This window comes from Siphateles boraxobius, unplaced genomic scaffold (assembly GCF_051911475.1).
Source record: "Siphateles boraxobius isolate OS27281-9 unplaced genomic scaffold, OSU_SipBor_1 81, whole genome shotgun sequence".
NCBI classification, from domain to species: Eukaryota; Metazoa; Chordata; class Actinopteri; order Cypriniformes; family Leuciscidae; genus Siphateles; species Siphateles boraxobius.
Genome location: NW_027509210.1, coordinates 792,873 through 820,390, shown reverse-complemented (window position 1 = coordinate 820,390; position 27,518 = coordinate 792,873). Strand labels below are relative to the sequence as shown.

Genomic DNA, 27,518 nt, shown 5'->3' with positions numbered 1-27,518 from the left:
GGAGTCAATGGGGCTGTAATCGTTAGGCGATAGGGCTAAGTAGAGCTGTGTGTCGTCTGCATAGCTATGGTAAGCGATTTGGTTCTTTCTCATTATTTGGCTCATTGGGAGCATGTACAGGTTGAATAGGAGTGGCGCAAGAATTGAGCCTTGAGGGACTCCGCATGTCATGGATGTCCACTCAGACTTATGGTCTCCTATACTCACATAATAACCTCTGCCTCCTAAGTATGACCTGAACCATTTTAGGACTATCCCAGAAAGCCCGACCCAGTTTTCCAGCCTGTCAAGAAGTATTTTGTGATCGACAGTGTCAAATGCAGCACTGAGGTCGAGTAGTACCAGCACTGATAATTTGCCTGTATCAGTATTTAAGCGAATATCATTTATTATCTTTATGAGCGCGGTCTCTGTACTGTGGTGCGGTCGGAAACCAGATTGAAAATGGTCAAAGTATCCATTCGAGCTTAAGAATTTGTTCAGCTGATTGAAGACAACTTTTTCAATGATCTTGCCTATGAAAGGAAGATTTGAGATCGGTCTATAGTTGTTTAATATGGTCTTATCCAGATTGCTCTTTTTCAGGAGGGGCTTGACAACAGCAGTTTTCAGGGAGGTCGGAAAACTCCCAGAGAGAAGTGAGGCATTTACCACTTCTAGGAGATCTGCTTCTAAGCTGTGTAACACATTTTTGAAAAAAGATGTGGGAAGTGCATCAAGGGCGCAGGTTGATGTTTTTAGTTGCTGTACGGTTTCTTCCAAAATTTTGCCATCAATTTCTTCGAAATCAGACATAGTTGCTACTTTCTCGTGCTGTTGTTTGATCTGCCTGACCCCAGCGCAACTCAAGGATGAGCTGATCACCTTTCTGATATTATTGATTTTCTCAGAGAAGAAAGAAGCAAACTCACTGCACTTTCTCACTGAGAGCATTTCACTGGGAATCTGGCTTGGGGGGTTTGTCAGTCTCTCTACAGTAGCAAAAAGAGTGCGCGTGTTGTTTATATTGCTGTTTATAATATTCGAGAAAAAAGTCTGTCTAGCTTTGCTTAGTTCCTTATTGAAAGCATGGATGCTGTCTTTGTAGATGTTATAATGGACTACAAGTTTTGTCTTCCGCCACATGCGCTCTGCTTTTCTGCATTGTCTTTTCATATTTTGCACTGCTGTTGAGTTTCTCCAAGGTGCTTTTTGTCTGCCACTCTTCTTCCTGACTTTCACAGGAGCAATATCATCAATTACACTCTTAACTTTTGAGTTAAAAGAATCAAGGAGAAAATCAACAGAGTCAGCAGATATGCTTGGTGTTAAAGATATAGCCTTCATAAATAGTACACTAGTATTCTCATTTAAGCATCTCTTCTTGACAGACACAGATCTAGCTTCAATGGCAGGAGAGATCAATATATCAAAGAAAATACAAAAATGATCAGACAGTGCTACATCCTTAATAACAATTGATGAAATGTTTAGACCCTTACTGATAAGTAAATCTAGAGTGTGTCCACGATTATGTGTGGCTCCATGTACATGCTGAGTCAGATCAAAAGTTTTTAAAACAGTTTTGATTTCTTTTGCCATATTGTTTTCTGCATTATCTATGTGAATGTTAAAATCTCCAGCAATGGCAAAGCAGTCAAACTCTGAGGAAATAGAACTTAACAGTTCTGTTAAGTTCTCAGCAAAAGCTGGAGAGTATTTTGGAGGCCTGTAAACAATGATAAGTAAAATGCGTGGAGCACCTTTTAACACAATACCCAGATATTCGAAAGACGGGTAATTCCCAAATGATATTTGCTTACATTGATAGACATCTTTATAAAGAGCAGCTAAACCTCCGCCTCTTCTGACAGCTCTGCAGACACTCATAAAAGTAAAGTTAGGAGGGGCTGTTTCATTGAGGACTGTTGCACTGCAACTTTCTTCTAGCCAAGTTTCATTTAGCAACATAAAATCCAGGTTGTATGTGGTTATTAAGTCATTGACTAAAAGTGATTTATTTTTAAGTGAGCGGATGTTTAAAAGTGCTAACTTAACAGTCTTACTTTTTGTCCCCACAGCAATCTTGGTATGTCGTGTAATAGGCACCAGATTAGATGGGTTTGCTGTACGGCTTTTGAAGGCCTTAGACTTTCTATCATGTAATTGAACAGCAATAGAAAAACATACAGGCACACTGGGTTCCCGCTTGTTCTGTAAACATTTGAGAAAGTTATTGTTATCATAGCGGGGACCCGACACATATCACTGAGAGCTGGTATCAGTTGTTTTTGGTTCACCTCGAGCCGCCGGAGGAGGGTGTGGGCCCTGGCGCTGTGGCAGAGGCCGAAGAGCTCTCACAGGGGGAGGGGGAGGGCGAGCTGGGCCCGTAGGCTTTGGTGGTTGTGGGGCCTGGCGTTTTTTGGTTGGTATCTGGGGGCTCGCAGCAAAAGAGTGGGATAGTCTAGTTCCAGCGTGCACCAGTTGTTCCATTTTCTCTGAGAAGCACAGAAGTGGAGATGCTGGAGAGAGTGATAATGTTTCCAGTGAGAGTGATTTTTGCTCTGGTGTTATTGGAGGCTGTAATATGCTGTCCTGGTTTCCCTGGCTGTTTTCCAGAAAGTCGTCCTTGGGTGCTGTATATTGGAGCAGTGCTGGTATGTCACAGTCTGTCTGTGGTGAGCTCTGTGGGCAGGGCTCAGCTGAGATTGTGTCCGTGAGCAGAGGTTGTTGTGGCTGAGTGGTGTTATCACTGTCCTTGTGTGATGTGTCAACCGCATGTCCATTCAGGGGCTGAAGTGAAATCCTGTGGTCATTCATACTGTATCCAGGTGTGTGTGTGCCATTCAGGTTGAGTGGATTGGCACACATTGCAGAAGGATGACGGAGGGAGAAGTAGATATTGTCCTTTAGCACTCTTGAACCAAGTTTGTTTGGGTGGTGGCCATCCTGTTGAAACAGTTGCCTCTGACTCCAGAAAAGATTGAAGTTGTCAATAAAGTTCACTCCTTTTATATTGCAGGTTTTTTGCAGCCATGTATTAAGCCCAAGCAACCGTGAAAACCTGTTTGTTCCTCTTGCTGGGAGTGGTCCACTGATGAATGTTTGAACTTTCAGTCTTTTAAGTGTTTCAAAAAGTTCATTGAAATCCTTTTTAAGAAGTTCCGACTGCTCTTTATGAATATCATTCTTCCCCACATGAATGATCAGTCGATTTGCAGTCTTATGTTTCATCAGAATGTTCTGAAGTTCCCTGTTTACATCAGATGTTGTTGCTTGTGGAAGGCAGCACGTTGTTGTATCCCTGCTATTAATGTTTCTGATTACGGAGTCGCCCACTATCAGAGTCCTGGGCTCGGCTGCACTGTGAGCTGAGTGCCGCTGTCTGCTCGACCTTGAGCCCCAGTTAGCATCAGTGTTAGCTACTGGCTGATTCTGTCTGTGTGTGATCACATTCATCAAATTTGGGGATTCCTCATTCATTAATACTTCAAATCTGTTCTCAAGATGTATAGGCGGTGGTAGGAGACCAGTGTTTGCAGTCCTTGTCAGAGCCGTATCTGGGGTAGAGGATGCTACTGCAGTAATATGTGATGCTCGTGACAATCTGATGTCTCGAGTGCCTTTGGGTCTCGCACCCTGTTTGTGCCATCGATTAGTAAAACGATCGGCTTGTTTCTCTACACTCAGTATGGCCTGTCGAGAAGCACTAGATTCATGGGACTCACCGGCTGTATGCTGAGGACGTCCATGACGAAGCTCTGTTGTGTGTTCCGTCTGGTTTGGTGGTCCCGCAATTAACTTTGTTTCAAGAATTGCAATCCTTTGTAAAAGTCTGTGGCAGTTGGAGCAGCAAGTAGATTCCAGAGGAGGCATTTTCTTATCCTTATGAATGTAGGCAGTTTTGTTTTCTCTTCCCCGGAATGTAAGCTTTCAGTGGGAGGCTGGTTGAATAAAATAATTCTGCTTTTTTTTGTAGTAATCCAAACGTTTGAGCACTGTGCTGATTTGCTGAAGTTAAAATTAGGTGATAAAAGGAGATAAAATATAGAAATATAAAAGCGATAGAGCAAAGCGCGGAGCAGTAAGCGAGAGCGTCCGAACAGTAGCTGAGCAGGAAGTTCACAACCTAGGGGAGTGGGGCTTGAATGAAAGCCAACCACCTACAACCTAGCGCTCGAGCAGTAGCTCAGCGAGGTGAGTGAAGCCTAAACTGGCGGCCTAAATCCGTAGGCCAGTTCTGCATGGCAGGGTCGGGCAGGAAACCCAGTCTTCTTCGTGAAGCGAAGACGGCCTAACCCTGCTCAATAAAGACATATATACCACGGAGGCCTGTTTGAGGCCTACCATGTCCTTACAAACCATCCTCAGCACCACGCTGCATTACTCTAGTCACCCCAGAATGCAGAGAAGGGGGCGGGCCTTGGCCTAACGACTCCCACGGGAGGAGGGTGTTTATACAGGGATGCTAGAAACCAACATTCACACAGTGAAGGGTCAGAGGAAGAAATGCTAAAATTTTTAGGAGAGCGCCTCTATTATCCCTGGCACAGCCTAGGCCAGCTACAGAGGCGGCCCTGGTAAGGGCCAGCCTGCAAGCATAGATCTATCTGAGGGCTCGGAGGAGCCACAGCCTTACTAAAGAATATAGTCTGTATTATTCCATACAAAGGGCTGCAGAATCGCTCAGCCTAATGAAAACCCAAACAGAGCTCAAGGGGCGACATACTCAGGAAGAAGTCAAACGGACCTGTGGGCCGGACATAAGATCTATCTGAAGCTCTAGCGTCAGTCAACACTCTAAGTAAAACAATTTAAAGAGAGAGACCAACCACTCTACCCTGAGGTGGCTAGCAGCCCGAAGGCTAACACAGTTACCGTTCTGGCCACCTAACGGGGAACTTCAGGGCCCTGATAATCCAATAAAGTTCTCTTACCTTATTACCTTGACATGACCCCATGACTCTATACAGGGAACGAGGTCTGTAGAGAGATACATTTCGGAATTTTAATTCACAAAAATTTACTCTTGAAAAGACCAGACAGCTCACCTGCGGCGTGCGGAGTGAAGACTCGCCAGATAGTTCTTTATGAACCTGGGGTCCACCACTTTACATGCCTGAAAGAGGCGTTTCTACTAACCAAGCCTAGGCGGGCCATTGGAACATCGTTCTTATCATAGGCCCAGCGCCAGGCCTGATGTAATGAACGTCTGGGGAGTCAGAAGAGAGGAGAGGGCTGGATTCTCTTTTTAATGAAGCCCTCCGGGGAGATTATCCATCAGCGACGCTGTATGCGCTTGTGCTGGATAACCTCCCTCAGATCCCTCTTCTAGCGGGAGTCACGCCTTTCCTGCGCCCTGTTCCTCCACAGAGGGGGCGCACGAGAGGCGACACTGGCTCTCTGGCCCTGTCTACGGTCCTCAGATCGTGAAGGGCCAGGCCCTCCCGCCTGCCTGGGCGTGGAACCGGATCTCAGCGGTATGTAGGTTTTTTCCTAAAAGCAGCTGAGCGCGCCTTCGCCTCCCTGAACTTCCCAAGCCCCGCCTCCACGGCGGGGCCAAAGAGTTCAGAGGGCGAAACCGACGAATCGAGGAGAAAGTCCTTCTCTTTCTCCTCAACGTCGGCCAGGTTTAACCAAAGCTGTCTCTCCGTGGCCACCATCGCCGCCATCGACCGACTGATCGTGGCAGCAGTTTGTTTGGTGGCCCGGAGCGCAAGAGCCGTGGTTCGGCGCGGCTCAGTAACTGCCTTAGGGGACAACCCTGCCCCCTGGTCGAGATCCTGCAGCAGGTCGGCCCGGTATGCCTGCAGCACCGCCATGGTGTGCAGGGAAGCACCAGCCTGAACTGCTGCCGTGTATGCTCTGCCATTCAAACGCGCTGTTGTCTTTAGCGGTTTGGATGGCAGAGTTGGAGCTCTCAGTGTCGACGCCTGCCCAGACACGAGATAGTTTGCAAACGACTCGTCAAATGGGCGCATCGACACATACCCATGCTCTGCGATCCCATCAACATCAGCGAAATTAACCCGCTGATGTCAGTGAATACGGGCAGAGCATGGGCTCTTCCATGCCCTCTCGATCTCCGTGTGAAGATCAGGAAGGAATGGAAGGCTCCCTGAGCTGGTGGTGTATGGCCGGGGAGAAACCGATCGCCGAGCCTACCGCGAGCGGTCTCTCCTCTAGCGCGTTGCCATGGCAGCTACAGCCCCACAACATCCACCAGACCTGCATACACGGGGCAGGGTGGCTGAGAGGGTTCAGGATCTACCTGATTATAAACCTCCTCAGCCATCTCCTGCTCGTCCTGAAGAGCAGCAACTGCAGGAAACCGTCGGTGAAAAATCCTCGTCATCGACCTGCAGTTCGCCCTCGTCAGCCGTCGAATCATCTGAGAGGTTTACAGCACTCTCAAGATGATCGACGAGCTCTATCTGGAAGCCCATGATGCAAGCCGCCGCTCTGCCTCGGCACGAGCGGGACCATGAGAACCAGACGTTGAACCCCCTTCACTCGAGAAGAGGGCCAGACGAGAGCGAGCGTTTTAAGAGAAAAACGCTCACAGTTCACACAGAGGATTCCCTCGAGAATCTCCCGTGCGCGCTCTTCTCCCAGGCAAGAAAAGCACACTCGTGTGCTGTACATTTAATTTTCTTACCGTTTCATTGAATAGCGTTTTCAAACAGACAGTCCCTGAAGACGATGAGATGATTTGTCATGTTTGCAAGGCGCCCTTTTATACTTCCAGGTCGCACGTTAATCATTCACGCTAATGATTCACGGGCTGTCGCCGGTCAATATGATTGACGTGATTTGATAGTGATTTCAGACACCTGTCACGCCTGAGGCGTTCCCCATAGCGTCGTTGACGTATTGTTGAGTTCCCTTCGAAAGGGAACATGTAAACTGAACATAAGGCAGTTTTTGCATTAACTTAAGTTTTTACTCTAATTTGTTATGTAAGGGATAATGTATAGCGAGGCGGTTGTTATAACGAATACCACCCCGACATGCTGACTAGGAGCCCGACGCGAAGCGGAGTGGTATTCGCTATAACGACCGCCTCGCTATACATTATCCCGCTTATTACATGGCTACCTACCAAATAAATCAATAATTTGACTCAAAATATTGATTTAAAAAGGAGTTTATTAATTTAAAAACGATTTATTTCTTTAGCTTCCGCTAAAGAAAATAGTCTGTTCCCTTTCGTCCTGGGAACTCCGACGTGTCGTCGGGGGAGTTCCCTGACGAATTGGGATCACGCTAGGGAGACCAATTGCCTTCGAGTGAATTAAAACGAGCCAATGAAAATTGGCATGCAAGATTTGCATTCCGCGACCCGCCTACCAGCGCGGGTATAAAAGGCGGAAGTAAACATTGCGCAATGCTTTTAGCTTCGGAGCCGACCGATTGTGTCCTCTCTGAGTGAGTGAGCTTTAAGATTGTATTTTTCTTACTGCTACGAGTCTGCTGTTTCGGGAGGGGATCTCTCTGTGTTGGTGAGATGGCGTTTCAGCGACCGCGCGGTTCCTGTCTGCCGGCTGCGTCTATATGCTGTTAATTCAAAAGCTGTTTTCAAAGCTGGTAAACGGTTGAGTGCGCACAGCGGGCTTGCAGTTTCCCCGCTGTGTTGCCGCGTTGGGTCCCTGTGTGCTTCAGCACGATAGAGAGAGTACTTTCTTCCTGAAAGAGCAACACGAGTGAAGATCGCGTCCTTTTCAGGATGACGTTTCACTCGTGTGTTTCTGGATGCGATCGTTCCCTGTCCTTATTTGACGGCCACGTTCATTGTTTCACATGCCTAATCCGTGTGTGAGACTACGTTCGTGGGTGGCTCATGTTCTCTCAGGGGTGCATGACCACGTCGGCACGTTGTTCGTCTCCCCTTTCTCGTAAAGGCTTGAGCCGCTCAGCGTGCCGTGTGCCGTCGAGCGCCGGCTGACAGCGCGGGTTGTCACGGCAACCCAGCGCGCGTCATTCGGCGCTCAAGATGCGTGGTCAAGATCAAGACTCGCGTGCCTCTATGAGGTGAGTCCCTTTGCTTATTTCCCGATCTAGTTTCTCTTCTGGTGCACCAGAGGAGGGCTACTTTGGCGAATAACATTGGTGATCTGAGGGTTTCAGTGAGCACGAACCACTCACTCCTCTAGCGCATCGCAAACATGCTGAGACTGTGTTCGTGGGTGGTTTATGCTTTCTTATGAGAGCATGACCACGTCGGCACGTTGTTCGCCTTGCCTGAAGGCTTGAGCGCCCAGCGTGCCGTGTGTCATCGAAGCGATGGCCACGTTCACTATCTTGCATGCCTGGTTGACGGCCACGATCACTGTTTCACATGCCTAATCAGTGTGTTGAGACTGCGTTCGTGGGTGGTTCATGTTCTCTCCGGAGTGCATGACCACGTCGGCGTGCTGCTCGTCTCCCCTTTCTCGTAAAGGCTTGAGCCGCTCAGCGTGCCGTGTGCCGTCGAGGCTTTCGGATGGGATTCTGGTCCTTCTCATGAGGGACCAAGCATTTCATTCGGGGCCCCAGGGAGGACAGATGTCGATCGCTACATCGGAGAGAGGGCTGTTATACTCTGAAAATGATGCTGAGTTCCTACTATAATGTCGTGTTCTCATGCTGAAGATTCAGACTTAACAGCCACACTTTCCTGGGCTGTTCTAAAGCGCCTGGATGTGTGTGAAGAATTTTGGCAGTATGGAAGCGTTTTGGTGCCAATATGGCAAGCCAAACATGCCTAAATCTGCAGAAGTTTTTCCTCTCTCACTACCACTGCACGTGCGTAGTTCTAACTCGGGGTTGAGCTGTGCTTAGTGACTGACCATGATTAGTGATGTCCTAACGCCCGCGTTGATGTCCTAACGCCTAACGCCCTCGGTTAGACGATGTCCACACTGGTGGTCCAGAAGCACCTCAAAACCAGCCCGCTCGGAGTTTGTTTTTCCCAAGGGAAGGGAAGCAACCCTGAGTGGAGCGACCCAGAGTATGTGACGATCTGCTCTTTGGGAGTGCGTGTCATCACCACTCCTTCCCCCGGGGGAGGGCCGGGTGGAGAATTTAGTTTCTGTTCCACCGCTGGTTATCCAGTAATCAGCGGTACCCAAAGTTTGAGCAGTCCACTTCCTCTGAGTCGTTCGCGGGCCCCAGCGCTCAGATGGCAGTGAGGGCTACGGCCTTGTCACTCTCGTCTCTCGCTGGGTGAGGGGAAACCAGGACTCGATGCCCCCGGGCCTCGTCCCTCGTTTCCCCTCACGGTCGAGACTGGCAGTATAATAAGACCAGTTTCCTCCGTCCGAGAGGGTCAGAATGGCAGTGCGTGCCGCCCCCGAGCTGCACCACTCCCGTTCCCCTCTCCCCAGCTTGCAGATAGCAGTGACGCAGCCTCAGCTGCGTCGCTCCGGTCTGCAGCTGGGCCCGGAGGCGCAGAGACCAGCATACGAGGAGTCAGGACCTCGTTCCTCGTCTCTCCCCCTCCCCTCGCCACCGGGCAGTCCGCAGCAGAACGCCCACGAGCCTTCTCTGCCGTCTGCCCCTCGGTGGAAGCAGGTTGGTGTCAGGCGCACCCAGACCCCCGCTCTCGGTCGCTACAACGCCACCAGAGCCGGGTCCCTGTCTTCCACCTCGCTGCCCCTCCGCGGGTACGCCGGTGGTTCGGGTGGGTTCATTGGGACGGTATCTGGAAGCCTGGCTAGAAGCGCTTCCGGGTCCGTCCCGATGGCTCATCCGCACCATCCGGTTCGGCTATGCAATTCAGTTTGTACGCCGGCCTCCCAAGTTCAGGGGCGTCCACTTTACCCGTGTGTGGTCGGTGGACGCCCCTGTCTTGCGGAAAGAGATCGATGTCCTGCTGGCGAAGGACGCGATCGAGCCGGTCCCTCCTGCCGAGATGAGGTCCGGGTTTTACAGCCCCTACTTCATTGTACCCAAGAAAGGCGGTGGGTTACGGCCAATCCTGGACCTGCGGGTCTTGAATCGGGCCCTGCACAAACTCCCGTTCAAGATGCTCACGCAGAAGCGCATTTTCGAATCCATCCGTCCCCAGGATTGGTTTGCAGCGATCGACCTGAAGGACGCGTACTTTCACGTCTCGATTCTCCTTCGACACAGACCGTTTCTTCGGTTTGCTTTCGAGGGTCGGGGTATCAGTACAAAGTCCTACCCTTCGGGCTGGCCCTGTCACCCCGCGTCTTCACGAAAGTCGCGGAGGCGGCCTTTGTTCCCATGAGAGAACAAGGCGTTCGCATCCTCAACTTCCTCGACGACTGGCTCATTTTAGCTCACTCGCGAGATGTGTTGTGCGATCACAGGGACATGGTGCTTCGGCACCTCAGCCGGTTGGGGCTTCAGGTCAACTGGGACAAGAGCAAACTCTGCCCCGTGCAGAGGATCTCTTATCTCGGTATGGAGCTGGACTCGGTCGCCCGGACTGCGCACCTCACGGAAGAACGCGTCCAGTCAGTGCTCACCTGCCTCAGGTCTTTTCGAGGCAGGACAGCGATTCCACTGAAACAATTTCAGAGGCTCCTGGGGCATATGGCAGCCGCAGCCGCAGTAACGCCGCTCGGCCTGTTACATATGAGACCGCTTCAGCGCTGGCTTCACGATCGAGTCCCCAGGTGGGCGTGGCACAGCGGCACGTTCCGGGTCAAAGTGACCCCGCACTGTCGCCAAACCTTCTCCCCGTGGTCGGATCCTGCGTTTCTACGGGCCGGAGTGCCCTTAGTCCAGGTTTCCAGGCATGCTGTGGTTTTCACAGATGCCTCTGCCACCGGATGGGGGGCCACGTACAACGGGCATGCAGTTTCAGGTCTGTGGAAGGGGCCTCAACTGCATTGGCATATCAACTGCCTAGAGTTGCAAGCAGTACGCTTAGCCTTGCGTCGCCTCAAAGGGGTTCTCAGACACAAGCACGTACTGGTCCGTACGGACAGCACTGCGACCGTTGCGTACATCAACCATCAAGGTGGTCTACGCTCCTGTCGTATGTCGCGACTCGCCTCCCACCTCCTCCTATGGAGTCAGAAGCATCTGAGGTCGCTTCGTGCCATTCACATTCCAGGGGAGCTCAACCGTGTGGCAGACGAGCTCTCACGGCTGCCTCCCCTGCCAGGAGAATGGCGACTCCATCCCCAGTCGGTCCAGCTGATTTGGAGTGTCTTCGGAGTCGCACAGGTAGACCTGTTTGCCTCTCCGGACACGACCCATTGCCAGTGGTTTTATTCCCTGTCCGAGGGGACCCTCGGCACGGACGCCCTGGCTCACAGCTGGCCCCGGGACCTGCGCAAGTATGCGTTTCCCCCAGTGAGCCTTCTTGCACAGACTCTGTGCAAGGTCAGGGAGGACGAGCAGCAGGTCCTTCTTGTGGCGCCGTATTGGCCCACCAGGACTTGGTTCACCGAATTCATGCTCCTCGCGACAGCCCCTCCTTGGCCGATTCCTCTGAGGAAGGACCTTCTTTCTCAGAGACGGGGCACTCTATGGCACCCGCGTCCAGACCTCTGGAAACTCCATGTCTGGTCCCTGGACGGGACGCGGAGGTTCTAGGTGGTCTGCCACAGGCAGTGGTAGACACCATCACTTCCGCTAGAGCCCCCTCTACGAGGCGCCTCTATGCGTTGAAGTGGAACCTGTTCGTCGATTGGTGTTTCTCCCGTCAGGAGGACCCCCGAACTTGCCCGATCGGAGTCGTGCTTTCCTTCCTGCAAGATGGGTTGGAGCGAAGGCTGTCTCCCTCCACCCTCAAAGTGTATGTCGCCGCAATAGCCGCGCATCACGATGCACTGGAAGGTAAGTCCTTGGGGAAGCACGACCTGGTCATCAGATTCCTTAAGGGTGCCAGGAGGTTAAATCCACCTCGTGTTTTGCACTCGGTACCCTCTTGGGACCTTGCTCTGGTACTTAGAGCTCTTCAAAGTCCTCCCTTTGAGCCTTTGCTGACGGTAGAGCTTAATATCCTGTCCATTAAGACAGCGCTCCTGTTGGCATTGGCCTCTTTCAAGAGGGTCGGGGATCTGCAGGCTTTTTCGGTCGACGAATCGTGCCTAGAGTTCGGGCCAGGCCTTTCTCACGTTGTGTTGAGACCCCGGCTCGGATATGTGCCCAAGGTTCCTACCACTCCCTTCGTGGACCAGGTAGTGAACCTGCAAGCGCTGCCCCAGGAGGAGGCAGACCCAGCCCTAGCTTTTCTCTGTCCTGTCCGCGCCCTGCGGGTTTATATTGACAGAACGCAAAGCTTCAGAACCTCAGATCAGCTCTTTGTCTGTTACGGAGGCCGGCAGAAGGGGAAGGCCGTCTCCAAGCAGAGGTTAGCCCACTGGTTAGTGAATGCTATTACCCGAGCATATGAGTCTCTGGGTGAGCCTTGTCCTCCCAGGTTGCGCGCTCACTCCTCTAGAGGTGCTGCCGCTTCCTGGGCTTTGGCTCAAGGCGCCTCGCTGACAGACATCTGTAGAGCTGCGGGCTGGGCGACACCGAACACGTTCGCTAGGTTCTATAGCCTTCGTGTGGAACCTGTTTCCTCCCGAGTTCTGGCTACGGCCAGTGGGTCGAGGGAATAAGTTGTGTCGGCTTGCTACGCCACTCCGCCTCGAACAGCGGATACGTGCTTTCTTGCTCCGTATGGCGCCCTACGTTGGTGAGCCTCGTGAGTTCCTCCTTCACCCCTCCGGTGCTGGGCGTGGCGGACCGCCCGGCGCCAGGTCTGCTACCTCTAGTGAGGAGTTGTTAGTAGACTGGGTGCTCCAGTGATCTCTACTGTGAACCATCATGCCACGTGCAGTTTAGCCGTGTCTTCCCCTTGACGGACTCGTTCGTCATCCCTGTTGAGTGCGCTCCCATTTCCCTTGGATTGGGACCACCTCAGGGACTGCCATATGTTTCACTACCCCATTGGGCCAGTACATATGTGTATTCCTGGTCAGTCAGGCTGGGCCTTCCGCAGCTTTCCCCCTCTCTTGGGGAACGCTTTCCCAGTGTTATCCAATGTCCACTGTGCGGGTCTTGCGGAACAGCAGTGTGGTTCCCGTGCTAGCTCCCGCAACTTATTTCAAGAAACTGCTGCAGGGTAGCTTAGCCGGGCGCTGGAAGGGGCCAGCACCATGGCGCTTTATTAGGGATCCCAATTCGTCAGGGAACTCCCCCGACGACACGTCGGAGTTCCCAGGACGAAAGGGAACGTCTCGGTTACGTATGTAACCCTCGTTCCCTGAGTACAGGGAACGGAGACGTGTCGTCCCTTCGCCATGTCGCTGTACCTTCGCAGAGGACTGGACACTGTTCGGCTCCTCAGCGAAAAGCATTGCGCAATGTTTACTTCCGCCTTTTATACCCGCGCTGGTAGGCGGGTCGCGGAATGCAAATCTTGCATGCCAATTTTCATTGGCTCGTTTTAATTCACTCGAAGGCAATTGGTCTCCCTAGCGTGATCCCAATTCGTCAGGGAACTCCCCCGACGACACGTCTCCGTTCCCTGTACTCAGGGAACGAGGGTTACATACGTAACCGAGACGTTCCGTCTCTGAACTGCGTCCATGGCAATGCTCTGTTTTTCATGGCAACGGTCTGTTATACTAAGCAGCTGTTATCAAGAAATAACAGACCACATTCTACATTGGAATTCTACCAAGCCATGTAATAATGAAATATAATAATTTACACAGTTGCTGTCATTTTCATGAAAGATATTTTAAACATACATTAAATAATCAAGATATCATTAACAGTTTAAGTGAAATATAATATATACGCTAATGTAGTTCATTTATAGGAACCAACAAGTTGTGGACACTGGATGACTTCTGCTGAGGTAAATATAATGCTAGTGACAAGCTAAGCTGTTTTATTGACGTCTTTCCACTGCTGAAACACTGAGCGATTACACGAGTTACAGTGTTTCCCCTAGGATTTTTTTTCGGGGGGGGGGGGGCCTGTTACGGATACGTGGTGTAAATTTTTTAGCAATCAAAAAGTATGTCTAATTAATTGAAATAGTGTATTATGAATCATTAAACGTATACATTTAAAAAAAAAATATGAAAAAAAATGTCACACTAATTCTGTGTTGTGTTTTTTCTGGTAATAAAATGAAGACATAAAACAAATTTTATCATTTATCATCAATTTTAATCATATGAAATTAAATAAACTTTTTGTCAAATAACATGCTGCACAATGAGCTTTACTGTTCAAAATAAAACATGGATTATTGCTTAAAAATTTCAGTTTTGATGATAATTTATTTGGATTAGTGTTAGTATTATTACATTGGGACATATCTAAATTCTACTGTACAACGGTAATATATTGAACTGTCAAGTTAAACCGAACTTTTATTTTGACTGGTTGCCGTGAAGACCTTTTGAGTTTGTGTGTTTATGTCATAATGATAGTTTTTCTCAAATGAAGCGGTTAAATGATCACGAAGTGACTTTCGGAGTGGATCTTGAGCCTGGAGAGGAAGTTTATGCATTTGTGTCTTCATATAGGCAAAAAAACAGCGCAAGCGTCACACGTGCTTCAGTGTGTGTGTGTGGTAGATGAAACTGCGCGTCGGCTGCACCATTCATTCACACAGAACAAGCAGGATTCGTATTTAAATTGTCTTTGTGGTTTAATATCCACACACACTTGTCTACATCGCGATTTGATTTCAAGTGTATACTGAACTGCTTTCTATTTATTCCTCAAAAGATTGACAAATTCCATGAAATTCCGCGTTATACAGTAAATTTCTTTTTTATGACTGGATTTCGTCAGCAATTTAGGGGGGGGGGGGTTTCGTGATCAACGCGGTTTTTCGGTTCGAATATCGTTACACCCCTATACTGAAGGAATGATGCAAATTTAGCTTTGATCACAGAAATTAAGTAAATTTAAAAATGTTACAATATATTCAAAAAGTCAAACAGTTAGGATATTTTAAATTTAATTTAAAACATAAGTTGCCTTGGCAGTATGAGCATTGGTGTTGTGGCACAGAGTTGACAGCTCAGTTGCGGTCCAGTTTCCCGTGCAGGCAGGAATCTTAGAGTCTGTGGAACAATGTCAACATCAGCCTCTGTTTTCCATGACAGAGTGGACTGCATGTTGCTCGTTTGTCTTTGTTCTCTTCGGAACAGGTGCTTGGAAATGTTCACCTGTAAAAAAATAAAAAAACTTGAGCATGCTGATAACAATCAAATAAACTGTAGGTATTATGGTCATTATCAAGCACTAATGGAGATGGATTAAAAATTTATTTCATACACATATAAACACTGAGCAGTGTTAATTTAACACTGGTGATTTTGCTGAGTCCACACTCAGAGAGTGTTAAATGAACACTGAAGCAGTGCTAAAGTTAATGAGATAATTAAGTGATTAATTGAGTGATAATTGAGCATTATCGAAGACACCTGATGTTAACTCTTCGGGGTCGCCGATCACGGCGGCGTGATCAAGTTACATGACCAGTTTAAGACGTCGAAGCATAAAAACAAAGTCACGTTGAGCGTTGCCGTCCACTTCTGTCGAAAGTGCTGGCTTGAAATTCTATTTTACTTTTTGTTTTGTGTTGATAGACCAAGTAAAAACGGAGATATGATCATTTAAACTTTATATAAAAAAATACTGACGCGTTCGTAAAAGAACGCAAGATGGGATGCGACAGGCGTTGCATTTATTCTAATAACTTCGTCGGTTTTTGTCATAAAACAAAACGGAGAAAAATGTGTGAATCTGCTGACTCTGCTCTTCAGGCTGCACATTTTAGGGAATGGAGGAGGAGCCAACTGAGCTAAGACGCAAAATTGAAAGGCAGAGGATTTACGGAGTTGATAAAGATAGACATACAGTATATACGTTATATATATAGAGAGAGATTATTGCTAGTTTTTGGAAGAGTTTGAGTAGATTTTGAGAGTAGTTTAGGAGTAGTGTAGATAGTTTAGGTAGTTTAGGAGTAGTTTAGGTAGTTTAGGAGTAGATTTAGCTAAACTGTTTTGAGGAGAGGCACAGATAAAAAATAAAAATAAAAAACACCTGATATTTGCTGTAAATAGTTGTATGTATAATTTGATTTTGTGTTCATTTTACCTATTGTATGGTATATTTGCACTATTGATGAACCCCTCTTACTCAAGGAATGAAATCCCTGTAATGTAGATATCTGTGTAATTGTACATGAATTGTTTTGTAGAGTTTCTAAGCAAAAAAGAAAAGAAAAAACGCCTATTGCCACACCTGCTTTTTGCTGCATATAGTTTAATTTTATCTCAATTTTACATTTTTTATGTTGTATTTGCACTATTTGGGAACCCTCATACTCTGGGAATGTAAGGCCTTAAATATAGCTCTCTGAATAATTGTGTGCACAACATTTTTTAAAAAGTGGCTGAGCTAAAAAGAAAGAAAAAAAGCCTATGGCTACACGCGCTTTTTTTTGTAAATCATATTTTTTTTGTATATAGGTTGATTATATCTGAATTGTACCTGTATATGTTGACATTTACAACTTGTGTTTACATTTTAAACCTTTTAAAATGCTTCATTGAGCATGTTTGTGTTTTTTGTAGTAGAAAAGCTATAATTTTTCTATTCGGATTTTGTGATTTTTGTGTGATTTTGGGTCCAGTATGTTGATAGAGTACATCAAAGTGAAAAACTAATTGTCTGATCATATAGGTGATGTTGTGCTGAAAAAGATTATACCAAACATTGGTATGGTAAACATTTTTTTATGTTGCAAAATTTTAAAAAAATAAAAGTACTCAAAAACGGCCAAAATAGCCCAAGACTCCGAAGGGTTAACAAGCAGAATCACTGAAGGAGAAAATCGTAATTGGTATGTTACCATTATGGAGATCAGTGTTTGCTTTAGTTGGGCTCTTGGCCCTTAAGTCTTTAACTTTAGTTCTTTGTTTGGCTGCTGTACCTGAGTTATAACAGCCAGATGAACAAAGAGAAAAGGTGATTTGATGGTGTTGGTTGTGTTTTAACATTATTATCATCATCTCACCATCATTTGACCTGAATAGAGCCCAATTTCTGAGTTACATTTACTTTATTGGTTATAGCAGCACTGTCCTTGAAAATCATAATATTTGCAACCTTTACAATGTAATCCAAATAATTTCTTAAAACATAATCACATACAAAACTTTTTTTTTCTTTTTAAAACAGACATCAAGAACCAGCCTGTGACTCAACAATGGTGACAATTATAAAGCATTTTGCAGTGTATTCTGGATGCCACCAATCAAATCTCATGCATTGCTGCATGAATAAATAATGAGCTTATGTTCAGAGGTCATCTGTTTGTCACCATTGTTGAGATTCATACGCTAATTCTTGATGTCTGTATGTGCCTACCTGAAATACTTTTTAAGGTGTTTTTTTTTTGTAATGATTTGATCATTTGGATTTAATTGAAAAAGCTAAAAAAAATGCATACTCCACAATGACAGTGCTGCTATAATCCATAAGGTAATCTTAACTCTGAAATTATGCTCTCAATGAGTTCAGTGATTCAGGCCAACTATTGATTGTTAAAACACAACCAACAACATCATATCACCTTTTCTCTTTGTTCATCAGGCAGGTATAACAGCCAAACAAAAAACTAAAGTTAATGATGTAAGGGTCAAGAGCCCGAGCCCAACTAAAGCAAACACTGATCTCCATAATGGTAACATACCAATTACGATTTTCTCCTTCAGTGATTCTGCTTGTTAACATCAGGTGTCGTCAATAATGCTCAATTATCACTTAATTAATTACTTAATTATCTCATTAACTTTAGCACTGCTTCAGTGTTCATTTAACACTCTCTGAGTGTGGACTCATATAAACACTGAGCAGTGTTAATTTAACACTGGTGATTTTGCTGTGTACAAGAACAAAATTACATTTCATCAGTAAAATATTACGTCTGTTTACTTACTCAGTATGATTCACGAGCATAGCCTACACGAAAGTAAGGGACATTGTAAGGCAATATTTCCCATAATATGTCAAAAGCTAGCCAAAACTATAATCTTACATTTATATGAGAACTATATTATCAGAAGTTATATAACACTAAACAACTTACTCCGTATCCTTGGCAGGGTAAGCTCTCTTCAAAATACAACTGTTCGTCATTTGAGTTTCAATCTTCCTCTGAGGAAAAGGGGAATTCTTCCTCGCTGTCCAGAATCATCTTTACCTGAGTAGCGTGCCATCCTCAAAACGTGATGAACTATCAGTGAATCTGATGAAGAACTTTGTGTTTTTGTAGCATTGATCAGTGGCGTGTATTTTAAAATATATAAACCTATAAAATGACACATTGACTGTCCACCACGGTTGCCTCTATCAGCCTGTTAATAAATCTTGTAGCAGAGCTACAGCAAGCGTTTTTCGGTGGTGGAAATCCATTAGCTACTAAAACTTATTTGCCGTTGTCGAGAGGGCAGTGCATGGTTGCATAGCAACGACAGACGCCACGGGAAAGTCAGACCGAATTTTACTATTAATAATAAAAGATAAGCTAATGTGCATTAATGTAAATGTCAAGTAATTTATCTTTTTTGACTCATTCTTTTTATAAAAATTAGTTAAAGGCTGAAATATGTGAGGTTTATCTTTTTATAAAACCTTTTTTGTGAAAAATGATTTAAAGGCTGAAATATGTGAGGTTTATCTTTTTATAAAATCTTTTTTTGTCAAAACTTTATTTGAATTTCATTTTACAATATGTGCCTATCAGTGATGCGCGGGTTGATCCAAAATGAGCGGGTGCCTGCGGTCACCCGCGGTTACGAGTCATCCAAAAATATTGTTAATGATATTCGGGTCACGGTCGGTCGGGTCGTTTGAAATAAAGATGCCAATTAAACCTTTGTAATTTATATAGTACTAGACACAATTTTCTATTAAATACATAGGCCTACTACACTTTATTGGCTGAATAACTGGCGCGAAGATAACGCACGAGCTCAGTCTGCAGGTAGAGATGGAGGCGGTGGAGAAAAGGTGAAGACTGGGGAGTGGAAGCTCCACTAGAAAGCCCAGGTTAACTTTTCTGTACTTTCAGTTTTACTTTCATGGGTATTTGTGAACATTTATTTATGGTTATTGTAGCCTCAGTCTTTGGCTTAGCCTACCTGTTTTTGTTCGTCTAAAATGCGTTAATAAAGACTTTATTAACATTCTATGCCTGCATTTTGTGCTTGTGAGAGCTTCAATTGGGCATCCACGTGGCGAAATAGCCTAAGCCTACTAATACAAGTGGGAAATCCTTATTTACCTTTTGAATGTTGAGCGTTATTAACTTTTGAATAAATGCTGACGCGGGACAAAATGCCTGATTTCCCAACACGTGAACTGAGCAATGCCATTGTACCATTCTAATAGGCTACTTTTAAACGCATATAGCTCAGTTATGTCAGTTTTATGTATTTTCTGAGAGGGGGCGGGATTTTTGTTGGGAAAGTCGGGGGAGATTAGACTGAATAAACACATGCATCTTAATTGTTAAGAAAATGAAACGAAATAAATGAATAACGAAATAAATGAATAAAACAAGCCACACACATCTATAATGACGCTACGATGAGCATTTACTACTTTTAAAAAATGCGGGTCGGGTACAATATTTCTTTCTTTTTTTTTGCGGTCCGAGTTGCGGTCGGGTTAGTTGAAAACGTCGGTCGGGTGCAGGTTGTTTATACATTGACCCCGTGCATCACTGGTGCCTATAGGGGTGGGCCGGGGATGGCAGGGATTGGTGGCAATGTAAGTATCTGGATATTTGCCGCGGGGCAAGGGCTTCGATTACCTCTCTCTTTTTTGACCATACATGTTTGCATCCCTGAATCTTACGGGTTTGGAATGACATGAAGATGACTGAATAATGACAGAATTTACATTTTTAGGTAAACTAACCCTTTAACCATAACCACTGACTAATCCAAAAGTTTGTATCTTCTTGTATTGTTTTGCAGATGCTGTCATAAAACGTCACGAAAAGGCAACTGTTGGACAGTTGGGCCAGGCCATTAATTCCAAGTTGGCAGAACTGAGGTTCCAAAACAAGAAAAAAGAAACAGTTTTATAGTGGCTTTTTTATTGTTAATTTTTTAGTAAAATAAAGCTTGTGGTAAACTTAACTTGACGATGCTTTAACGTTTTGTTCTACAACGTACACTCCGGACATTCACACCCAAACGTCTAGATACTTATTAACATAACTTAAATTCATGTTTTCAGTATAGGTGTGTGCAATTTAGGTTGTAGAACAAAACGTGAAAGTATCGTCAAGTTGTTTACCACAGGCTTTATTTTGCTTGATTTATGTTGCTGGCTTGATTCATGTTGTAAGTGCAGTTAATATTTTAATACTATATGCACTCTGTACTTTACCCTGTTTGTCAACATCAATAAAAATATTTTGGTGTAGTAGTGTGTTCCTGAATGCAATGAAAATATTTACATATACGGAGACTGTTTGCATGAAGTGAGAGTAAATGTGAATATATTATATGAAAACATGTTTAGGTTTATTTACATATATGTGAAGCATACTAAAAGGAGTACTGAATATATTTGAGTATGTTTCAGAATAGATTTACATATACAGAAATCTAATATGTTAAAAAAATATTAGAAATTAATATATGCACATATATTGCAAATTAATATATTTACATAGATGAGCATCTAAATGTATTTACATATAAAGGAAATTAATACATGTAAATATTTCCAATAAAATATATTTACATATAAAGAAATCTAATATGTTAACAAATATTAGAAATTAATATATGCACATATATTGCAAATTATTATATTTACATATAAAGGAAATTAACATATGTAAATATTTCCAATTAAAATATATTTACATAAAAAGAAATCTAATATGTTATCAAATATTAGAAATTAAAATATGCACATATATTACAAATTAATATATTTACATAGATATCTAAATATATTTACATATAAAATAAATAAATATATGTAAATAGTTCCAATAAAAATATATTTACATATGTTTAATATATGTGAAAAATATTAAAAAGGGGCCAAAATCAAATATTTAGATATATTTTTAATATATATTTCAAAATATATTTACATATAAATATAACATATATTTTAATCTATTTAAAGACATTTAAATATATGAAAATCTATTTATTTTTAATATATTTCTATATATGTGACTTCTGTATGGGTAACCGGTAAAACTTTCAAAATAAAAGTAGGCTAACTCTAGTTAGCGAGGTGATTGTAGACTAAAACTGAACTAGTATAACGTTTTTTAGTACAACTAAAGTAGCACTGGGTGTGAAAAAAACACTAATTAACTGAAATAAAAATTAAATATTAACTCTGGCTGTTAGGGAGAATTAAACATTTGTAAAATTAAATTTTTAATTTTAATCCGGTATGGAGCCAAATCAGCGGCTGATCTGGCTCCATGCCGGTCATGCCTCAGACAACTCTTCCCCAGGTCCTAGTGCCCCCTCAAAAGTAGCCTATGCTTCTGGAAATTAACATTTGAACTCCTTCTTGAGAAACTAGCATCCTCATCCAAGGCGAAATCACACTGAGTCAGTCACCTCGGTATTTCTTACCCTTCACTTCTTCAAAATGGTTATCACATTTAGATTGTGTTTCTTATTAGAAAATAATCATAAATATTGATTATGATTTAATTTAGATATTTGATTATTCTGGGTAGGCTATACAATAATTTCGATCATTAAGGGACCCAGTGTCGCTTTGAGACTGGATGTGTGCTCATCAGGGGCGTCGCTAGGCCCTTTTTAGGGGGGCTTCAGCCGCCCTAAACTTCTGCCTATCCCCCTAAAAATGTGTGATGAATGTAGGCTACACAAATTCGTGTTCGCTTCAGTCTTGTTATAATCAGATTCAGCGCGTTCTTCATCTTCAATCCGCAGCGGCGCCGAGCAGAGAGCACGTCTGAAACAGAGGACAGGGTGTGTGTGTGTGTGTGTGTGTTCATCTGAGCCTCATTGGTCTGTCACTGCTCGTCAATGTCAGAATATTTGAGATGACCAATCAAATCAAAGTAGGCGGGCTTTATGTTCACAGACGCTGCTGATCGCGAATTTTAACAGTGCGACTCGACGCGTACGGTCAAGTGTGAGATAAGATGTAAGTAGCTAAACTTAACATTTTATATTTGACATTTTTTTAGGTCATAAATGTGTGACAAAAAATAATCAGGCACACTAATATAGTTTTGTCTATTTTTGGACTGAAAATAGGCGTTTGTAACGTGTAATGTAATAATTAGTTTACTGTCATTGTGAGGGGACAAGAAACATTAAAGCCGTTTTCATCATGTTAGGCACAAGATTAATAATGAATGTGTACATATTGAGAATATAATACAAACTGTAGCCTTTAGTAAATTAAAAAAGATCGAGCTTTAGGAGGGGAAGAGAAAGGGATGAAGAGACTGAGTAAAAAAGAAAGAGTGATGGAGATGAGGAGAGAGCAGGTATTGACAAATAATCTACTGCCCACTGACATGGTTTTAAAGCTATTTCTTATCCCTTTTTTTGGTCTTAAAAACGTTTTGAAATGCACCTATCAGAGAAATAATTTTTTAACCCCCTACCAACCTCAAATTGTTGCAAATTCAGGACCTCTTTGATTGTAAAGCCCTGTCTACGGCCCTGTATTAGGCATAAGATCAATAATGAAGGTGTAGCCTACATATTGTGAATGCAACCTATCAGTTGACCCATGTTTACTTTCTTCACTGACAGACAAAAATGAAAAGCCTATATCAGTCAAAGCTCAGCTTTAGGAGGGGAAGAGACAGGGCAAGAGAAAAACAAAGAGAAAAAGAGTGTGATGCTGATGAGGAGGGAAAAATAATCAGCTGCCCACTGACATGGTTTTAAAGCTGTTATCCACTTTTTTTGGCCTTCAAAACATCTTAAAATGCACATATGTAGATCAGAGAAATCAAAATTTTCTCGGGGAAACCCAGAACCCCCCTATATGCCTACCTCATTTGGGACCACAGTGATTATAAAACCCTGCCTTTGCATGGTAATGAAATTAATAGTGAGCATTAGATCCTAAATTAAAGTGTTAACTTTTTTATTATTTAAAAAAAATCATACCCTCATTGGGGGCTTAGCCCCCCTAAAATGAATATCCTAGTGACGCCCCTGAGTGCTCATGGACACAAACTAGCAAGTTCTAGTCATCAGTCAGAGGACGTCTCATGCGATCTCATTTACCGTTAAGTGTCTCTGCTGACTCATAACAATAACTGTGATGTTTTGTATTCGCAAAACTAACGGGTTCGACTAAGAAGAAGTCCTGATGCTGAGGCTGTAAGAATTGATTTTCCTGTTGAAATAAAACTCACCCTGCAATAAAGCCATAAAACGCACCCTGGACAGAAGATCGCAAAGACAGAGCAACAGGACATTGTCCTGTCCAAACATTTGCCCCTTATCTCTGTATCCCCCCTCTCCCCCTGAGTCAAGTCTTTTGTTTTTCCTTTTCATGTTTGGTTTCATTTTAAATGTCTCAGTGCCATTGGTAAAATGGTCTTAATTTCATTGCAGTATTTGATATTATAAGAAACATTGAAAAGTTAAGAGACCCTGTTCTCCTCCATGGATGATGTCTTTTCAAGATATCTCCCCTCTCCCCCGAGACCAGGTTTCTGCAACTATTACAAAATAATTACACCTACGCAGTGGTGTAGTCTACGTGATACGCAGGTATACGCCGTATACCCACTAGAAAATGTCAAGAATTTCCGTATGCCCACTAGGAAATGTCAAAGATCTCCGTATACCCACTTTAAAAAGCGTGAGGATTCGTAAACGTAATAACATCGTTTTGTGAAAGAACTTTCATTCATAGATTCACCCCGCCGTGACTTCTGTGTTTGCGCAGCGACACGGATCGAATCGCGGAATCCAGCAACAAATGTAAGCCTACTGTAAAGCGGAACGTCACGCAATTTGGCCATTTTTGAATGAATAAATCAAAAGTAATGATACAATGAATCAAATCTCGATATGTACTAAGTGTCTATGAATATTAAAGCTCAAAAAGACTGCTATTGAAATAAACTCTGAATGTTCTGCGTGTTTCTGTGAATGAGCGCTCAATGTGTGCTCTACTACACACTGACGCGCGCGTGACACTCGTGGTGTTTTCAGCGTCTATGAGGAGGACATGCACACATCTGAACTTCATTGCAGAGCTTCATTGCAGAGCATTGCAGAGTCAATTCACAAGATTTTTACCATTTCATTTGATAAAACTATCGTCATTCATTCGTATCATATACACACTCACAAACTTTAAAGTCTTCATGACTGTCAAAATCAAAGTTTTGTATAACTTGAAAATATAACAGAAATATATTACTACTGCACAGTAGAGTATACTTCAAGTAGGCATAATAATAATAATAATAATAATAATAATAATAATAATAATAATAATAATAATAATAGTTTATTAAAACACAGAAGCTCAAATGTCTTTAATTTACAATCCACCAAAATAAAAGTTTGTAGAGATAAATAAAGTAACTCGAGGGAATTATGAAAGAAATTGCATAGTAAGATGTACTTTTTAAAATAATAATAATCAAATCTATTAAAACAGAATTTTAAAGGAATATCACACAAGTTTTTAAAAAGTAAATTTTTATTTGTGCTTATAATGTTTGTCTTTTATTTGTCAGCTGATAAAACCTGTGCTTCAGGGGGGGTGAGGGGGGTGGAGGGGGGGCGAGGGGGTACGGGGGGCTTGGGCTGGTATATCACAGTATACTCACTACAAAAAACTAGACTACACCACTGCACCTACGGGTCAGCAGTGAGCGGCTGCGTAGGGTAAAATAGTTGCACTGCACCCTCTGACTATTTCAGGACTGGCTAGTTTGTGATCGTGAGCGCACATTCGAGATGCGATACCAGGTCCTTAATGAATAAATATTTGAAAATATGGGATGCCCAGAATAATCAAAGATCTAAATTAAATCTTAATCAATATTTATGATTATTTTCTAATAAGAAACACAATCTAAATTTGATTATCATTCAAAATTGGAGTCAGATTAACAGAGCTAAAATAATATTGAGACTAAATTCTAATAAATTAGGTGAACTTCACCAAAGCGCTGAAAAGACACGCATCATACCTTCGCCCACACCGCTGGATTCTGTCGTTTATTGTTATGAGTCTGATGACTCATTGGTACATACACATAGTACTGATGACTCATATACATACACACATAGAAAACATGTCAAAGATATTAAACCAAACAGCTTGTAATCACTGTTGACTTTGCTTAAATGATGGGATATCATACATCTCGCAAGTTATTTTAGCAAAAACGACATGTAACAACATTCAAGGTTATGTAGGCTAGAAGTGAGTTGGTCAAAGTAATAACTAAATCATCATCTCAAAAATATTACAATATTACTATTAGTGTATGAGTTCACATTTATGTGGATGATCTGCAGTTTCCACAAGCACAGCTTTACAGTTGACCTAGATTACAGTTGACGTCCCTCGGCCGTCCTGTTCGCCACAATCTGTTCATCTTTATTTTAGTGTGTGTGGTTTTAAACAACCTTTCACAGTGAAGGGGATGGATTGGAATCCACTGCTGCTTCAATGTATATGTAATGATTGATTATAATTAAGGTATTAATCAATATTTTTCCTTCTAAATATCAAATGAGTTGAATGACCTCTCTGGAGATTTTACTTTATTTATATAAGTTACCAGTGTGATTACTGAAATGTTCTTTTCATGTATTCTTTAATGTCAGTATTTGATATCTGAATGCAGTGCTTGCTTATTTAACACAGCTTCCAGAAATGAAATAGGGACTTGTTTTGTGTTTGAGAAAGGTCTTCAATGTGTTTAAACATATAGGGGTCATTGAAGCCAATAGTTTAAGGGGCGATTTCTTTGTTAAAGCCTTTCTTTCCAGTTAGACTAAAGTTTAGCTATCTTTGAGAGAAAGAACGCATTATCTTGATGTTTTGAGAGGACTCTCCTGTTTATAGTGAGAGCCTGGCCAAATCCAACCTTGGAAAAGCTGTGTGTCGGTGTGTGTGTTAGTCTTCTTACAGGTTAAGGAACCACTGGCATTATTGGAGATTGACTGAGTTGTTGTTCTGGACATGCTGGCGCCCAGCAACCCAAATCTGCGACCTGGAAGGTCATGACGTGCCTAACTTCAGCTGCATAATCGATGGAGATATGCTTCAGTCTATCTGTATATGTGTGGAAAATTACTGTGTTTATCTATTTCATAGCCAATGAGAATCATTCATCCTGTAAGCAATGGCGTAGCTTAGACCTTGGAAATCGTATAACTGCTGTGATCTTTGTAACTGTAAGCGGGGCGGCCTACGAACTCCTGTGCGAGTATTGAAGCTGACTTCTGCTGATGAAACTGCAAACTATCTTCAGTAAATATTTTCTTTTTTTAAAGTTTTTATAATTCTGACTCTGGGTCTTCATTCTTCATATCTGGTTCTAGGTCTTTAACTGTAAACCCCTAACAGTTTGGTGGAGGATGCGGGCAATCATTCCGTGGTGACATCTCTGGCAAATCAACACACAAGGTAGTAAGCTTTTATTAATTGTTAGGGCTGTCTGACTGGAAGAGATTTTGAAGGAGAGCGGGAGAGCCTTCACTCCGATGAGGCGAGTGAAGGAGGAAGTTGTACTGCTGAGAGGATAAGAAGTCGCTGAGAGCGTCGTTAAGGGTAACGGCAGAAGACAGCGCAAGCGAAGCGTGCTCTGTGTGGGCCCCGCTGGGCATTAATGGTGTAGCACCACCCCAGCAGAGTACGTCCCTGGACGGGAGGTCCAGTGGCACCGTAAACCTGCTCAATCTCTTCCATCTCAGATAGGGGATCCCCGAATTTAGTGAATCAGGCAGTTAGGGATACTAACAAAAATAGGGTTGTTTGCCAGGGATGCATCAGGAACGATCCCGAGAGAAAAAAAAAAAAAGAAAAAAAAAGTTGTGACCCAAATTGGCATGGACCAGTATATGTAACTGTGATTTTGGAGTATACTCTGCAGTTTCATCACGGAGAAGCCAAGCTGTGTTGTTCAAAGATCGCCGCCTCCATTTCTGCAATGACTTCAGGTGAGTTTGAACTGTTATTAAGATATGGCAGACAAACTGAGTAACTTGATCAGTAACCTGAACAGTCCTGAAACTAATAGTGAGACAGAAAAGAGCGAACGCTGTAAGCATCTGTGCTCTGAAGCCCTCACTTCAGAGAAATTTGCAGAAATTATTAAGTAAATGGTTGTCTTGATAAGTTTTGCTTCTGTTTGGAAATTTAAACAACAACTTGACTGGCTACAAACAAACAAAGAAACTGAAAAATTAAAATGTTTAGCCTTGTATTGCTTACGATGATTACAAAAAGCAAGTATATTAAATTATGGGTCGAAGATCATTTCCTTGGACAAGTGTGACTAAAGTTAAACAGACACTTTGTGAAAACAACTT

The 27,518-nt window shown here is 43.5% G+C and overlaps 1 protein-coding gene and 1 long non-coding RNA gene across 2 annotated transcripts in view; both read right to left on the bottom strand.

The window, feature by feature from the left end:
- LOC143730774 (uncharacterized) overlaps positions 1-27,518 on the bottom strand; it is a 251,597-nt gene that overhangs the window by 102,176 nt on the left and 121,903 nt on the right. The window lies entirely within an intron of this gene.
- LOC143730816 (uncharacterized) lies at positions 6,202-6,412 on the bottom strand. Its single transcript, XR_013200654.1, has 2 exons — positions 6,339-6,412; positions 6,202-6,300 (listed from the first exon to the last, which is right to left on the bottom strand). It is a non-coding gene; the product is annotated as an uncharacterized LOC143730816 (long non-coding RNA).